Source organism: Panicum hallii, chromosome 3, assembly GCF_002211085.1.
Source record: "Panicum hallii strain FIL2 chromosome 3, PHallii_v3.1, whole genome shotgun sequence".
NCBI lineage: Eukaryota > Viridiplantae > Streptophyta > Magnoliopsida > Poales > Poaceae > Panicum > Panicum hallii.
Genome location: NC_038044.1, coordinates 34,109,456 through 34,126,975, shown reverse-complemented (window position 1 = coordinate 34,126,975; position 17,520 = coordinate 34,109,456).

The window sequence follows — 17,520 nt, the reverse complement described above, 5'->3', positions numbered from 1 at the left end:
TACTGCAGGGACACTCGGAGCTGTACTGCAGCTACCCGCCGCAGCCGGACCTCCCCTGAGCGTATCACCTCCTTCCCTCTGCTGTCAAGGAAGCTCGCCTTGCTGCAGCTCAAGGCAGCGGCGAGTCCGCCGAGCGCGTGGACTCGCAGGCGGGAGGAGAAGCCGAAGAAGGTCCGCGCCCTGCTGCAGCCATGGCGGCCAAGAAGGCTCGCCTTGCCGCGGCCCAAGGCAGTAGCGAGTCCGCCAAATTCGTGGACTCGCATGCGGAAGGAGGGGCCGAAGGCGAACCGCACCGGGACAACTCCTCCGACCAAAGCGTGGAGTTGGCCGGCGCTCTACCTCCGGTGCCAAAGGGCCAGCGGCAAGTGCACAAACGCAAGGCCCAAGAAGTCGAGTCTTCCAGGTACTGAGTTGCTGTTTTGGCCAGTTGCAAAGTTTCCATAATGCTGAGTACTGATCGCGTCCCCCTACAGTCTCCCTGCTCTGCCACCCGGGACCGAGTCCGAGGTGGTGGAGACAGGCCCTTCTGCCGCCGCGGCGATGACAATCGCCGTGGCAGGGACCCCTCCATCGGCCGACCAGACCCCGCCATCTGAAACGGGCGTCCCCCGACGGGCCTGGCGGGTGAAGAAGGCTGTCAAGAAGAAGTCGACGCTGTAAGTTTCCTTTCAATCGTTTGAAAATCCTGCTCGTGCCCGCTCGGATAACAAAGTTATCGATGTCACCAGGGCTGCGAGCGCCGTGAAGCTCCAGCTTGAACCAGGCACGGCTGCGGCGCCTACCTCGGCTGCTGCAGCCCCCGAGCCCTGGGCACCTGAGGGGCCAGTACCCGCGGAGGTGGCCCCTGAAGCGGATGCGGCGCTCCCCGACTTGCCGCCTCCCGAGCCCCGACTAGAGGAAGCCGGACCCGGTGGCGGGGAACAAGTCGAGGCCCCTGACGCCGCTCATACTGATGGCACAGGTATGAGCTTACCCGCCCGCGACTGGCTGCCCGGGTCTGGGCGTAATGTGTTTACCATTTCGTATGCCTGCAGGTGTCCAGCCACCGCCGCTAGGGGATGCCGCCGGGGCCTCGAGGAGTCCCCGTGAGGTGTTGAGGGCCGGGTCCGGGCACCAGAACGTCATCACCACCGACCTGGTGGATGACCTTCTGCTATCGGCGGAGAACCTGAAGACCTTCAAGAGTACCTTCAAGGAGTTGTACGACTTCTCCATGGTAAGACTCGGGTGATGGTCCCGATGTGCGCCTTTGGTGAGTTGTTTATGATTCACTCTCCTCCTTTTGTGCAGCATGTAATCACCAAATCCCAGAAGAAATCGGAGAAACTCCGCGCGGTCGTGAGCGACGCGCGGGAATTAGCTGCTCTGGACAAGCGCATCTCCGAGGAGATTATCAAGAACTGCTATTTGCAGCGGGAGCTTGATATGCTGAAGCAAGAAAGGACTCGAGAGACCTGGCTGCTCAAGAATGACCTGAAAAACATGGAGAAGGCCAACTCCGAGCTCCAACAACAGCTCAAGGAGCAACAAGCAGGGCACCAGGAGCAGCTCAAGGCGGAGAAGAAGGCGCACCAAGGTAAGCCCTCGCTCCCCTCGAGTACTTTCCCTTAGTAGCTCTCCATTAGATGCTGAAGTACCCTTATCACAGAGCTTAGGAAAATAATGAAACACAAAGAGGAGTTGCTTACTGACGTGAAGAATATGCTGTATCGACGTACAGATGAAGTCGAAAGGCTGCAGAAGGTGATCGGCGACACTGAACGCCAGTTCGTCGACTGCCTTCAGCAAGTCAAAACGCTGGGCGAGAAGGACGAGCAGCAGCGCAAGGAGCTGGAGGAGCTCCGGGGGGCCGCCTAGGAGCTGGTGGACATGGTGGACCCGCCAGAAGAAGGCGATGCAAGCCCGCGGCCCCTGCTGGAGCGTCTCCGCGAAACCCCGAAGAAGGTGCTCAAGTTCCTATCCGAGGCTCCGGTCGCGTGTGTGAGCAATGCGCTTGCATACGTCAAGTCCTTCGTGCCTACCGCGCAGCTGAGCATCTTCGCGCAAGGGATGGCAGCGGACTGCACCGACGAGCGGTTCGAAGAGTACCTGCAAGAGGCCCAACCTGTAGCAGAACAGATTGTACACAATATACTGCAGGATTAGGGTGTGTGAAACACTTATTTATTCCCTTATTAAAACGCTTCCCTCGACATCTCTACTGTATTTTCGTGTCTCGGCTGAATGGCAATCCAGGCTTACGAGACCCAAGTAGTAGACGCGTCCATGGGTGCAACGGCCCGAAGGGCAGATAGAATTCGTCTAACAGAGTAGCCACAACCCGATCGAGCGGGTCTAGACTTGTTAGGGAAGAACGCGAGCATCGTCGCGGGTTTGCCGTGCGTAGGGCAAAAAAGGGGACTAACTCGAGTTCGCGGCCTTGGAGTGTAGTCGAGGAGCGCTCCTTCTGTGAGCGTGCTCCGCAAGCTGGGCAAGACCCGGACAGACGGATCAAGCTTGCAAGGAGCAGGTGTGGGCAGCACCACGAGTTTGCCATTCTTTTGGCAAAAACAAGACTGTTCTGAGTGCAGCCACTCAGAATGTAGTCGATGCAGCTCTATATGCGAGCCGTTCCAACGTACTAGGTGTAGGCCAGTCGAACGGATCAACTGCGTTGGAAAATGTGCGACTGCTGTCGCGTGCGACCATCGAAGGTCGCGGCGGAACTCGATATGCCGAGGAGTTAGCCGGAGCCGAGGGCTCCGCCAGACGCGGAAGTCGGAAGGAGATGACCGTGGCCGTGGCCCCCGCGTCATGCGCGACAAGAAGTTGATTTGTGTGTATACATGTTTGCTCGTGACACCTGCCACCGTGGAAGTAAGAAGGCATGTACAACCCGGGTTATGTGGCTCACGGCCTCCAACTTAGCTCGGGGAAAAATCTTCGGAGCCCCTGGGGAATTGGCGGTCACCGGGCCTTGACTTAAGGGTAGAACTTGCGCAGGTTCTGGACGTTCCAGGAATTCGGGACCTCGCGACCCTCGGGAAATTGTAGTCGATAAGACCCTGGCCTTGTGACTTGCTTGACGACGAATGGGCCTTCCCACCTTGAATTGAGCTTATGTAGGCCAGACTCGTCCTGAATGCGACGCAAGACCAAATCGCCGACGCTGAATGACCGCTCCCTGACGTTGCGATCATGGTATCGCTGGATCCCCTGCAGGTACCGGGCTGACTGAACAAGGGCGGTACAGTGAGCTTCTTCCACGGAATCGAGCTCTAACTGCCGCACCTCGTCCGCCTCGCCTTCATTGTACATTTCGACACTCGGGGACTTCCACATGATATCGGCCGGTAGGATAGCTTCGGATCCATACACGAGGAAGAAAGGTGTTTGTCCTGTGGCTTTGGACGGCTGAGTCTGAAGCCCCCAGACGACATGTGGTAGCTCATGCACCCATTTTCCTCCCTTCTTGCTGTTCTCATCATAGAGTCTCTTCTTGAGGCCGTCAATGATCAAGCCGTTCGCCCGTTCGACTTGTCCGTTAGCTCTGGGGTGTGCAATCGAGACATATTTGACTTTGATGCAAGCATTCTCGCAGAACTCCCAGAACTGGTTCGCCGTGAAGTTTGATCCCAAATCCGTGATGATGGAGTTGGGGAAGCCGAAACGATGCAGAATATCTGAGATGAAGTCGACGACCCGATCTGGTGTGAGCTTGGCTATCGGCTTGTACTCGATCCACTTAGTAAACTTGTCGATAGCCACCAGAACATGGGTGAAACCGCCTGGTGCTGTCGTGAAGGGCCCGATCATATCAAGGCTCCAACAGGTGAAAGGCCAGGATGGCGGTATGGTGATGAGGCTGTGAGCTGGAACATGCGTCTGTTTGCCGAAGAATTGACAGTTTTGGCACCTGCGCACGAGATCCTCCGCGTCGGTCACCGTGGTAGGCCACCAGAAGCCGGCTCTGTAGGCTTTCCCCACCAGCGTTCTTGAAGCCGCGTGGTTACCGCAGACGCCGTCGTGGATCTCCCGCAGTATGTCGTAACCATCTCCCTTTGTGACGCACTTCATGAGAACCCCTGACCGAGAGCCTCGCCGATAGAGTTTGTCATCAACCAGGACTAAACCTTTGCTTCTTCGCAAGATGCGAGCGGCGTCAGCGCTCCTGGCGTCGATTCCCGCTGGCAACCGTTGATCTCGTATGAAGTCGATGAAAGCCCCTCGCCAGTCTTCCTCCAGCACCATAACCTCTCGATCGGGTTGTTGGGGACCCGTGTCGATGGCTACCCGCAGGGGAGACGTGATGGATGGCTGTTTGAGCTCCTGGACGAAGACTCCCGGCGGGACCTGGGCACGCGTGGAACCCAGTTTAGATAGGGTGTCCGCGCCAACGTTGTGCTCCCGCAATACATGATGAACCTCCAGACCGGAGAATTTGCTTTCCAACTTGCGCACTTCCTGCACATAAGCATCCATTGTCTCCTTGTTGCAATCCCATTCCTTGTTAACCTGATGAACAACAAGAAGAGAATCGCCGTATACAAGTAGTCGCTTGATCCCTAGTGATATCGCCAAATGAAGCCCGTGAAGCAAAGCTTCATACTCGGCTTCATTGTTGGATACCGCCCACAGGATCTGAAGGACATATTTCAACTTCTCACCTCGTGGAGAAATAAGCAGAACCCCAGCGCCGCCGCCGTTGAGCTTGAGGGACCCATCGAAATACATGGTCCAATGCTCTAGCTTGTCCACTAGAGTTGGGACCTGATTCTCCCTCCATTCAGCCATGAAGTCGACTAGAGCCTGTGACTTGATTGCAGTGCGTGGCTTGAAGTCTATCGACAGAGCCCCCAGTTCCACTGCCCACTTGGATATGCGCCCCGTGGCATCGTGATTATGAAGAATATCCGCCAGCGGGAAGTCCGTGATCACAGTGATCTTGTACTCGTCGAAGTAATGGCGCAGCTTTCTGGATGTGATCAAAATAGCGTACAAAAGCTTTTGAATGGCGTGATACCGTACCTTGGATTCGAAGAGGACCTCGCTGACGAAGTAGACAGGCCTCTGCACTCAAAACGCATGGCCTTCTTCGCCCCGCTCGACTACAATAGCACTGCTGACGACATGAGTTGTTGCCGCAATGTAAAGTAGTAGATCCTCCCCGGGCAACGGTGCTGTGAGGATTGGAGGTGACTGTAGATGATGTTTCAGATCTTGCAAAGCTCTCTCAGCCTCCTCCGTCCATTGAAACTTATCCTGTCGTTCCAGGAGCTTGAAGAAGGGTAGTCCTCTCTCCCCGAGCCGGGAGATGAACCTAATCAGAGCCGCCATACAACCTGTTAACTTTTGCACATCCTTGACTGTGGTCGGAGCCTCCATATCAGTGATGGCCGTGATCTTCACAGGGTTGGCTTCAATGCCCCGATTGCTAACGATGAACCCGAGCAATTTCCCTGAAGGTACGCCGAAGACGCATTTGGTGGGATTGAGTTTCCACCGGAATCTGCGCAGGCTGCTGAATATTTCCTCCAAATCCGCGATCAAGTTATCGGACTCTCTGGTCTTGATGACCACAACATCCACATAGGCCTCGACATTTCGATGCAGCTGATCCGCGAAACACATCTGGATCGCCTGCTGGTACGTTGCTCCTGCATTCTTCAACCCGAAGGACATTGTTTTGTAGGCGTAAGTCCCGTACGGCGTGATGAATGCAGTCTTGATTTGGTCCTCCTCCCTGAGCGCGATCTGATGATACCCTGAGTAACAATCAAGAAAACAAAGAAGGACACATCCAGCCGTCGAATCGACTACTTGGTCAATGCGCGGCAGCCCAAAATGATCTTTTGGGCAATGCTTGTTGAGATCGGTATAGTCGACACACATTCTCCATTCATTGTTCTTTTTCTTTACAAGGACGGGATTCGCTACCCACTCTGGATGGATTACTTCTTTGATGAATCCAGCTGCGAGAAGTTTAGCGATCTCCAGTTTAACGGCCTCACGCTTGTCGTGGGCAAACCTCCGGAGGCGTTGCTTCTTAGGCGTGGCCTTCGGGTGTACATTTAAAGCATGCTCGATCAACTCCCTGGGCACCCCTGGCATATCCGCTGGTTTCCATGCGAATATGTCTCGGTTAGCCCGAAGAAAGCTGACGAGCGCGAGTTCCTATTTATCACCCAAGCCCGCGCCGATGATGGCGGTCTTGGATGAATCTCCCTCCTGGAGCTGGATCGTCTTGAGGGCCACATCATCAGTCGACTGGATGCTCGACTTGTTGGCCTTCTTGGAAGGGATCTCCAGCCCGGTCTGGGAGAGCTGCTGCGCGGCCGTGAGTACTTCTCCCGAAGCATCTGGCACGCGAGTAGTCGAAGCGTACTGGATCGCCTCCTGATTGCAGTCATACGACTTCTTCAAGTCGCCACGGAGGGTGAGCACTCCACCGAGTCCTGGCATCTTAAGAAGCAAATAGACATAATGCGGCACTGCCATGAACTTGGCAAGTGCCGGACGACCCAGTATTGCATGGTAAGAAGAATCAAAAGTAGCCACTTCGAACTTGATGAATTCAATACGATAATTCTCCCGCGTGCCGAAGGTGACTGGGAGGACCACCGTACCAAGCGGGTGCACTGCATTACCTGGGATGATGCCGTAGAAGGGAGACTTGCTGGGAACCAGCATCTCCTTGAAGTCCAGGCCCATCTTCTTCAAAGTATTGACGAAGATGAGATTGAGCCCACTCCCGCCATCGATGAGGACCTTGGTAAGCTTGACCTCTGCCACCACAGGGTCCAAGACCAAGGGGAATTTGCCAGGCTCGGAAAAGCTCATCCACTGGTCATCACGAGAAAATGAGATGGGGACCTCCGACCAACGGAGTGGTCGTGGTACCGCTGGCTCGATGGACAAAATCTCTCGGAGGAGCAGCTTCTGATCCCGCCTGGAACAGAAGTCCCCGTCCCCCCCGAAGATGACGTTGACCACCTTCGATGCATCCTGAAACTTCGGGTTGCGCCTGTGATCCTCCTGATCATCATCCTCGGGTTCTTTGTCAGCAGGCTTCTTGTTCTTCTTGCCGCCACCGGAGTTGCTGAACGTCCTCCGAAGGTGGTAGCAGTCGATGGCAGCGTGGTTGGTGCCCGGATGCCACGGGCACTTCTTCTGCAGGAGCTTCTCAAACTCCTCCTGAGTTATCGACTTCTTACCCCGCGAAGGACGATCGATAGCCGCGATGACATCATCTGGCTTTCGTTTCCGGGGTGGCCCGGAAAAGTCCCGCTGGCCTTTGTCGCTGCGATTGTCGTTTGGGCGCCGCAGACTGCTATCATGGCGCCGCGGGAACCGCTCCTGCATCTTCTCCTCCTGTTCGGACCAATTGTGCATCATATCACGAAGGCCCGCAACAGTTTTCGGCCTGTTCCGCCCGAAGTCTCTGTATATGCTCGGGTCGGTGATGCCGTTGTAGAAGCAGTCGATGATGTCCTCCTCCGAGATGTTCGCGATGGTGGCGCGGACGTCGAAGAAGCGACGCGTGTAGGACCGTAGAAGCTCGTTACATTCTTGCTTGCACTGGGCAAGATCGTGTCGAGTACCTGCACGGGTGATCGCTCCCTGGAAATTGTCGATGAAGACCTTCTTAAGTCATTCCCAGGAATCGATGGAGTTGCTGCCGAGGCTCTCCAGCCAAGTGAGCAGCGCAGGGTCCAAAGCCATCGGGAAGTAGACGACTTTGGTGATATTTGAGCCCCCCGCGACCTCAATGGCCGTGGAGTAGCAGCGGAGCCACTGCTGGGGAGCTTGCTTGCCGTCGTACTTGGTGATGCCAATCGGCTTGAAGCCCTCCAGGTACTTGTAGCTGCTGAAACGAGCAGAGAAAGCAGGAAATCGATCGCTACAATCAGTACCTTCAGCTTCGACTTCTTCACGAGTCTTGCGCCTGGAGGAGATCACGGTGCGCGCGTCGCGACCATCATTGATGTGCTGGCGCAGGTCCTCCGGAGGAGGTCGTCGACTGGCCTGTCGCGGACGACCCCCTTGCGGTGGCTGTTGCCTCCCGCCAGGGGCCTGGCTCACGCGTGCGTTGTCGTTGCTGATCTGGTGTTGGGGACGACCACCGGTCGTTCGACTGCGGGCCTGGCTCCGGCTCTCGTCCACGCGCTCTTCCCGGATGACGGACGCCGAATTATACTGATCCAACTGGATCCAAGCCCTCTGCGCATAGAGGAGTGCCTGACGTACCTCCGGGTCGTGGCTGCGCTCGAGGATGGCCGTGACCCTGGCAATGTTGGCCACCGGAGTCCTGAAGCCCCGCTCGCTTACGGCAGCAAACTTGGGGTCGAGCTCGCGTTGCATAGATCGCCTTTGCTCGTTAGCTCTCCTCCGCCGGATTGTTCGGGCCCTGTTCGTGGCCCTCCGCGCCTCACGATCGGCGTCATTCTCGTTACCGGCGTTGGCCGTGATCTCATCGTCAGAGATCACATCAAAGTTACCGATGGGGAGATCCCCACCGTCCTCGCCTTCTTCGGCCATCAGCACCTGGCGGGAGGAAAGCTCATGAGAACTTTCGTCGACTAGTTCCGTCGACTCCTCCACCGCGGTGGCCAATGGCCTGCCCTCCTGGAAAGGCAATGGCTCGAGGTGAGCCACGAGCAAGCTCTCTGCCTCGAGTAGATTGGAGAACTTCATGCCCTTCCAATGCACGATGTGCCCCTTTGGCGAGGAGGCGATTACCAAATCATTGGGGTCAGAACAACCCGAAGCCTCCCAACACGCGGTGGCTTCAGGGTTTCCGTCCCGGAGCAGCAGGTCCAGATCCTTCTCTAACATGAAGAGGGATCCAGGCGCGTTGGCCTCCTGAAGATCAGTGGCCGATTCGCACAAGCCGGGTTGAGTCCGACCATGCGAATCCCTAGATTGGAACAAGTCCAAACCAGGGGAAACGACACCAGAAGAAGTCGAGCTTGGAACAGATTCCATCTTGACCTGTGCCGCGGAAGCGTGGAGCGGCAAGTTATCGAGCTCGTCGATGAACTTGTTGAGGCCGCTGCGAGGATCCGCAGCGACGGTTTTCGGCGTCATGTCGACGAGGAATCGCCGAAAGTTGCCCGCACCATCTGTGATGCAAACCCATGAGCCAAAAACAAGCGTCGTACCCTGAGAGGGAACTGACCTGATGAATTTGAAAGATGCCATCGAGCTCGCCGGTGGATCTTCGACGCGCTCCCCTACCTGGCGCGCCAGCTGTTGGTGTTTAACCGGCTGCCCACCGAGGGATATGCCCAAGGTGGTAAGTTTTGGGTGAGGAGACGCCGAGATCAGGAACTCGAAGGTGCAAGGAACACAAGACTTAGACAGGTTCAGGCCGCACGGAGCGTAACACCCTACGTCCTGTATGGTGGTTTGTATTCCCTTTGGTGTAGAATGACCTAATGATCTTCTTTTTTGAGGGGGGTCCCTGACCTCCCTTATATATCCAAGGGGTCAGAGTTACAAAGATGCTAACCAACCCCCTCCGAGGGATCACACCAGAACTGATCTCGAGTAGATCCTCTCCGTGTTGGTTAGCTCTATCTCCTATTTAAACAGGATAAACAAGAGATAAACAAAATGAATAAGAGATAAGACGGGCTTAATCTCTTAAACTTCGCAACATGCCCAGCCCGGTGGCCCCAGGTCTGACAATGAGCACTCATGTGAAAGGATTAACTAAACATCACACATCTCTATCACAAAAATATGAGCTAACACTACCAAACTTATCAACAATGCAACACGAAAAACATTCTATTTATCAAACATGTTATTCACTCTTTTACTGGGCATTCATTTATCAGGTATTATCTAAATTGTTTAGTTACATTAGGTAACAGGGTTGATTACCCTAAACATCTAAACTAAATACGTTAGGTAATATGTCGATGTTTAACCGGCTGCCCACCGAGGGATACACCCAAGGTGGTAAGTTTTGGGTGAGGGAACGCCGAGATCAGGAGCTCGAAGGTGCAAAGAACACAAGACCTTAGACAGGTTCGGGCCGCACGGAGCGTAACACCCTACGTCCTGTATGGTGGTTTGTATTCTCTTGGGTGTAGAATGACCTAATGATCTTCTGTTTTGAGGGGGGTCCCTGACCTCCCTTATATATCCGAGAGGCCAGGGTTACAAAGATGCTAACCAACCTTTGCCGAGGGATCACACCAGAACTGATCTCGAGTAGATCCTCTCCGAGTTGATTAGCTCTATCTCCTATTTAAACGGAATAAATAAGAGATAAACAAGATGAATAAGAGATAAGACGAACTTAATCTCTTAAACCTCCGTAGACTACGCTACATGCCCAGCCCGGTAGCCCCGGGTCTGACAAGCCCCCGAGCTCTTCGTAGCTGAGTACTGCAGGCTTATCGAGTACTTTCGAAGCAGTCTTCGACTTCTTCTAAAGCTTCGTCTTGAAACCCTGCTTCGAGTACTTCCTTGGCCGCATCGAAGCTATGAGGTGCTCATGCCCCGAATTTTAGTTCTGTTATGGTGTGCGATTGAAAAATCGCACTCCATATGGAGTAGCCCTCGAGCCTCAGATTGAATCGGAGAATCAGGCTGAGGGTCCCATTAATTTGTAATCCTCCTTATCCTTCAAAGAAACTTGAAAAATAAGTAGTCGATGCCACGTACCCCGCAGCCCCCGAGCCTTGAATCCAAATCCCACGAAATTGGAGATAAGGGTCCAAAAAATCGTGGCATACAGGCTAAACAATGACACTGTAAGGGGAGACCAAAGTGATGGTACAAATGATGCAATTAGACCAAAGATTCGAAAAACCCCTTCTTTCGGGCTAATTGGCCCTGAAAAATGATTAATCAAATATTCAATCTAATCAGACCACCAAGTGACCCCTCACCTTCGGAATATTCCACAAAACGACTCTTGGTCTTCTGAACAGTAACTTTTCCCCATCCCGCAGGTTACTTAACCCCACGGCCATAGGAGGGAAAATTGTGCTTTTAGTCCGCATTCCGCCAAAAACCACCCAAACCCCAATCTGAGCCGAACGCCGCCGCCACTGCCAAGGAGATCCTCCTATTCCAACTTCCCCGCCCCTCTCCCTGCAGCCCCCGAGCATCTCGTGGCGTAGCGCATTGGAGATGGCGCCTAAGAAGTCGGAGATCGAGGGGAAGAAGAAAGCGGCAGAACCATCAACCGAGGAATGGTCACACAGTAAGTGCTCCCTTAACAATCTGAACAAACTGGTATCCGAGGGGTTGCTCCAAGAGAAAAACCTTGTTAACTGGCGCCCCTCTTTCCGTGAACCTTTCCCCATGGAGAATGTCGACGAAATCGTCACATTCTTCCATTTTGCCGATCGGGGATTGGCCCTCCCCACTTGTTCTTTCTTCAGCGGCCTTCTTTACTACTACGGGCTTGAGCTCCATCACCTCAACCCGAATTCCATCTGCCACATCTCCATTTTCATCCACTTTTGTGAAGCATTTCTCGGAATTGAACCCCACTGGGATCTATTCCGCTTCCTCTTCCGCGTGAAACCCCAGCCAACCACGAAAAAACTCGCCGTGGTAGGGGCGCTGTCATCCAACTGCGACAGCAGGCCGGCGAGAAATACCTTGCATATAGATTCCCCTCCAACCTTCCTGGGTGGAGAAACCTCTGGTTTTACATCGAGAACCATGCTCCCCCCCTGCCGACGAAGTCGAGCAAACCGCCCGTGGTGAGGGGGAGTGGAACCTTGAACCCTCCGGCATGGAAATGATTCAAGTCAAGGAGCTACTGGAGGCCATCGATGCACTGAAGAAGGAGGGGGTGACCGGCGCCTCCGTCATGTTCTCCTTTTACAAGCGCCGCGTCCAACCCATCCAGCAGCGCTGTAATCTGGGCTTCGAGTACACCGGCCCCGCTGACCCTCTCGTATGTGCACAGAAGAGGTACCTGACGAAGTCGCGCTCCAGCATGTTCAGCGGGTGCTGCTGGACGTGAACGCCGTGCCATACGTGCCCACTCTGTTCTCCGCGCAAAATCCGCCCCCGCCGGTGAGTGTTCGACTTCTTTTACTGAAGAAATCTGTTACTGCGCCGATGATGTACTGAAAAACTTTTCGGCAGGGGCACTCGGAGTTGTACTGCAGTTACCCGCCGCAGCCGGACCTCCCCGAGCGTATCACCTCCTCCCCTCTGCGGCCGCAGCTGCCAAGAAGGCTCGCCTTGCTGCGGCTCAAAGCCGCAACGAGCCCGCCGAATGCGCGAGCCCGCGGCGGGGGAAGAAACCGGAGAAGGACCACGCCCGGCCGCCGCCGTTGCCACCAAGACAGCCCGCCCTGCTACGGTTCGAGGCAGCGGCGAGTCCTCCGAGTGCGTGGACTCGCCGGCGAGTGAAGGAACCGAGGGGGAGCGCGCCGGGAGAGCTCCTCCGACCAGAGCTTGGAGTTGGCCGGCGCTTTGCCACCGGTGCCGAAGGGCCAGCGGCAGATGCGCAAACGCAAGGCCGAAGAAGTCGAGTTCTCCAGGTACGGAGTTGCTGTTTTGGCCAGTTACCAGTTCCAATGATGCCGAACACTAACAGCACCCCCTTGCAGTCTTCCTGCTCCACCACCCGGATCTGAACCTGAAAGGGTGGGGACAGGCCCTTCCGACGTCGCGGCGGTGACAATTGCCGTGGCGGAAACCCCTCCATCAGCCGGCCAAGCCTCGCCATCAGCGACGAGCGTTCCTCGGCGGGCCTGGCGGGTGAAGAAGGCTGCCAAGAAGAAGTCGACACTGTAAGTTTTGCTTCAATCGCTTGAAAAGCTTGACCGCGCCTGCGTGGATAACCATGTTGTCGATGTCGCCAGGGCTGCAAGTGCGGTGCAACTCCAGCTGGAACCGGGCAGGGCTGCGGCGCCTGCCTCAGCTGCAGCAGCCCCCGAGCCCTCGGCGCCTGGGGGGCCTGTACCCGCAGAGGTGGCCCCTGAAGCAGATGCGGGGCTCCCCGACTTGCCACCTCCCGAGTCCCAACAAGAAAGAGCCGGACCCGGTGGCGATGAACAAGTCGTGGCCCCGGAAGCGGATGCGGGGCTCCCCGACTTGCCGCCTCCCGGGTCCAGGCAAGAGGGAGCCGGGCCCAGTGGCGGGGAACAAGTCGTGGCCCCTGGTGCCGCTCCTACCAGTGGTACAGGTACGCGCTTACCCGCCCGCGGCTTGATGCCAGGGTCCGAGGACAACATGGTGACTACTTCGTATGCTTGCAGGTGTCCGGCCGCCGCCGTCCAGGGATGCCGCCGGGCCCTCGGAGAGTCCCCGTGAGGTGCTGAGGACCGGGCCAGGGTACCAGAACATCATCACCACCGACCTGGTGGATGATCTTCTGCTCACGGCCGAGAATCTGGAGACCTTCAAGAGCACCTTCAAGGAGTTATACAACTTCTCCATGGTAGTACTCGCGTAAAGGTCCGGGTGTGTGCATTGGTGAGTTGTTTAGTACTCATTCTCCTCCTTTGGCGCAGCATGTGATTACCAAATCCCAGAAGAAGTCGGAGAAACTCCGCGCGGTTGTGAGTGACGCGCGGGAGTTAGGTGCCCTGCACAAGCGCATTTCCGAGGAGAAGACGAAGAACTGCTATCTGCAGCGCGAGCTTGATATGCTGAAGCAAGAAAGGACTCGAGAGACCTGGCTGCTCAAGAACGACCTGAAGAACCTTGAAGAGGCCAACTCCGAGCTCCAACAACGGGTCAAGGAGCAACAAGCAGAGTACCAGGAGCAGCTCAAGGCAGAAAAGAAGGTGCACCAAGGTAGGCCCCCGTTTCCCTCGAGTACTTTTCCTTAGTAATTTCACTTGTTTGCTGAAACATCTTCACCACAGAGCTTAGGAAAGTAATAAAACACAAAGAGGAGCTGCTTACTGACGTGAAGAATATGCTGTATCGTCGTACAGATGAAGTCGAAAGGCTGCGGAAGGTGATCGACGACACTGAACGTCAGTTCGTCGACTGCCTTCAGCAAGTCAAAGCGCTGGGCGAGAAGGACGAGCAGCGGCGCAAGGAGCTGGAGGACCTCCAGGGAGCCGCCCAGGAACTGGTGGACATGGTGGACCCGCCAGAAGAAGGCGAGGCAGGCCCGCGGCCCCTGTTGGGACGGCTCCGTGAAGCCCCGAAGAAAATGCTCAAGTTCTTATCCGAAGTTCCAGTCGCTTGCGTAAGCAACGCCCTTGCATATGTAAAGTCCCTCGTGCCCAATGCGCAGTTAGGCATTTTTGCGCAGGGGATGGCGGCAGACTACTCGGACGAGCGTTTTGAAGAGTACCTGCGTGAAGCCCAACCTGTAGCAGAACAAATTGTACACAGTGTACTGCAGGATTAGGGTATGAGGAACAAGTATTCGTTCTCTTGTATATATGTTTTTGTCGATGTCTCTACTTATGTGTGTGTGTATGCCTATGCTGAGCGAATGTCCAGGCTGACAAGGCGCAAGTAGTAGATACTACCCCGGGGTGCAACGACCCTGAAGGTAGCCGTAGCTCCGTGTAGGAACTCGTCTAACGAGTGGTCCATAACCCGAAATTGTAGGCCTAAACTCGTTAGGAAGGAACGCGAGCATCGTCGCGGGATTGCCGTGCGTAGGGCAAAAAATTAGGACTAGCTCGAGTGCAGCGACTCTGAGTGTAGTCGAAAATCGCTCCTGCTTATGAGCGTGCTCCGTAAGCTGTGTAAGACCCGGGCGGATGGATCGGGCTTGTTAGGAGCAAGTGCGGTCGTTGCCGCGTTTTGGCCATTCTTTTGGCAAAACATGACTGTTCTGAGTGCCGCCACTCAGGATGTAGTCGAGGTAGCTCTTCGTGCGAGCCTGTCCAACGTGCTGTTTTTGAGCCAGTCGAGCGGATCAACTGAGTTGGACGAAGTGCAACTTCGGTCGCGTGCGACCAACTAAGGTCGCGGAGGAAATCGATATATCGAGGAGTTTTAGCCGGAGCGGATGGTTCGACGAAAAGTAACGTCGATAAGTTGTGAGTGTAGTCACAACTTTATTCACGACGAGCGGCCAGTCTACATGAGTGTTGGTTCGTGGCCGTGGCTGTCGTGCGCCGGAGAATGAATGTTCAACCCGAATATTGTGGCTCATAGCCTCCAATATGCATCGAAGAAAGGAGATCCTCCAAGCCCCTGAGGAATTCGGATATCGCCAGGTATTTGCTTATGGGTAGAACTTACGCAGGTGTTGGACGTTCCAGGAATTTGGGATGTCCTGGCCCTCGGGGCATTGTAGTCGATACAACCCTAGCCGTGTGACCTGCTTGACGACGAACGGGCCCTCCCACCTTGAATTGAGTTTGTGTAGGCCAGATTCGTCCTGGATACGACGTAAATCCAGGTCGCCGACGCTGAATGACCGCTTCTTGACGTTGCCATCATGGTATCGGCAGATCCCCTGCAGGTACCTGGCTGACTGGACAAGGGCGGTGCAACGAGCTTCTTCCACAGAATCGATCTCTAACTGCCTCGCTTCGTCCGCCTCGCCTTCATTGTACATTTCAACCCTTGGGGACTTCCACATGATATCGGCTGGTAAAATGGCTTCAGATCCATATACGAGGAAGAAAGGTGTTTGGCCTGTGGCTTTGGACGGCTGAGTCCGAAGCCCCCAGACTACATGCGGCAGCTCGTGTACCCATTTGCCTCCCTTCTTGCTGTTTTCATCGTATAGTCGCTTCTTGAGACCGTCGATTATCAAGCCATTCGCCCGTTCGACTTGTCCATTGGCCCGCGGGTGTGCAACTGAGACATATTTGACTTCGATGCAAGCGTTCTCGCAGAATTCCCAGAAATGGTTGGCCGTGAAATTTGACCCCAAGTCCGTGATGATAGTGTTGGGGAAGCCGAACCGGTGCAAAATTTCTGAGATGAAGTCGACAACCCGGTCTGGCGTGAGTTTGGCGATTGGCTTGTACTCAATCCACTTCGTAAACTTGTCGATAGCCACCAGAACATGAGTAAAGCCGCCTGGCGCCGTCGTGAAGGGCCCGATCATGTCAAGACTCCAACAAGCAAGAGGCCACGATGGTGGTACAGTGATGAAGCTATGAGCAGGAACATGGGTCTGTTTGCCGAAGAATTGGCAGTTTTGACACCTGCGCACGAGATCCTCCGCGTCGGTGACTGCGGTGGGCCACCAGAAGCCGGCCCTGTATGCTTTCCCAACCAGTGTTCTTGACGCCGCATGGTTGCCGCAGACGCCTTCGTGGATCTCTCGTAGTATGTCGTACCCATCTTCCTTCATGACGCACTTCATAAGAACTCCTGACCGAGCGCCACGCCTGTAGAGCTTGCCGTTGACCAGGACGAAGCCCTTGCTTCTTCTTAAGACGCGCGCCGCTTCCGCACTCTTAGCGTCAATTCCCGCTGGTAGCCGTTGGTCTTGAATGAAGTCGATGAAAGCCGCTCGCCAGTCCTCCCCCAGCATCAGAACCTCTCGATCGGGTTGTTGGGAACCCGAGTCGATGGTTACTTGCGGAGAAGGCTTGATGGATGGCTGATCAAGCTCCTGGACGAAGACTCCCGGCGGGACTTGAGCGCGCGTTGACCCTAACTTGGATAGGATATCCGCGCCAACGTTGTGCTCCCGTAGCACATGGTGAACCTCCAAGCCAGAAAACTTGCCTTCCAGCTTGCGCACTTCCTGGACGTATGCATCCATCGTTTCCTTGTTGCAGTCCCACTCCTTATTGACCTGCTGAACGACAAGAAGAGAATCGCCGTACACAAGTAATCGCTTGATCCCTAGTGATATCGCCAAACGAAGCCCGTGAAGCAAGGCTTCATACTCGGCTTCATTATTAGATACCTTCCATAAGATCTGAAGGACGTACTTCAATTGTTCGCCTCGTGGGGAGATGAGCAAGACACCAGCGCCTCCGCCGTCGAGCTTGAGGGACCCATCAAAATACATGGTCCAGTGCTCTGGCTTGTCCACTGGGGTTGGGACTTGATTCTCCCTCCATTCAGCCATGAAGTCGACTAGAGCCTGTGACTTGATGGCAGTGCGTGGCTTGAAGTCGATTGACAAAGCCCCCAGTTCCACTGCCCACTTAGATATGCGTCCCATGGCATCTTGATTATGGAGAATATCCGCCAGCGGGAAGTCCGTAATCACAGTGATCTTGTACTCGTCGAAGTAATGGCGCAACTTTCTTGATGTGATCAAAATTGCATATAAGAGCTTTTGAACAGCTGGGTACCGTACTTTTGACTCGGAGAGGACCTCGCTGACGAAATAGACGGGCCTCTGCACTCCGAACGCATGGCCTGCTTCGCCTCGCTCGACTACAATAGCGCTGCTGACAACATGGGTTGTTGCCGCAATGTAGAGTAGTAGGTCCTCTTCCGGTAGCGGAGCGGTAAGGATCGGAGGCCTCCTCCGTCCATTGAAACTTGTCTTGGCGTTTTAGGAGCTTGAAGAAAGGTAGTCCTCTCTCCCCGAGTCGGGAGATGAACCTGTTTAGGGCCGCCATACAACCTGTCAGCTTCTGTACATCCTTGATTGTGGCCGGAGCCTCC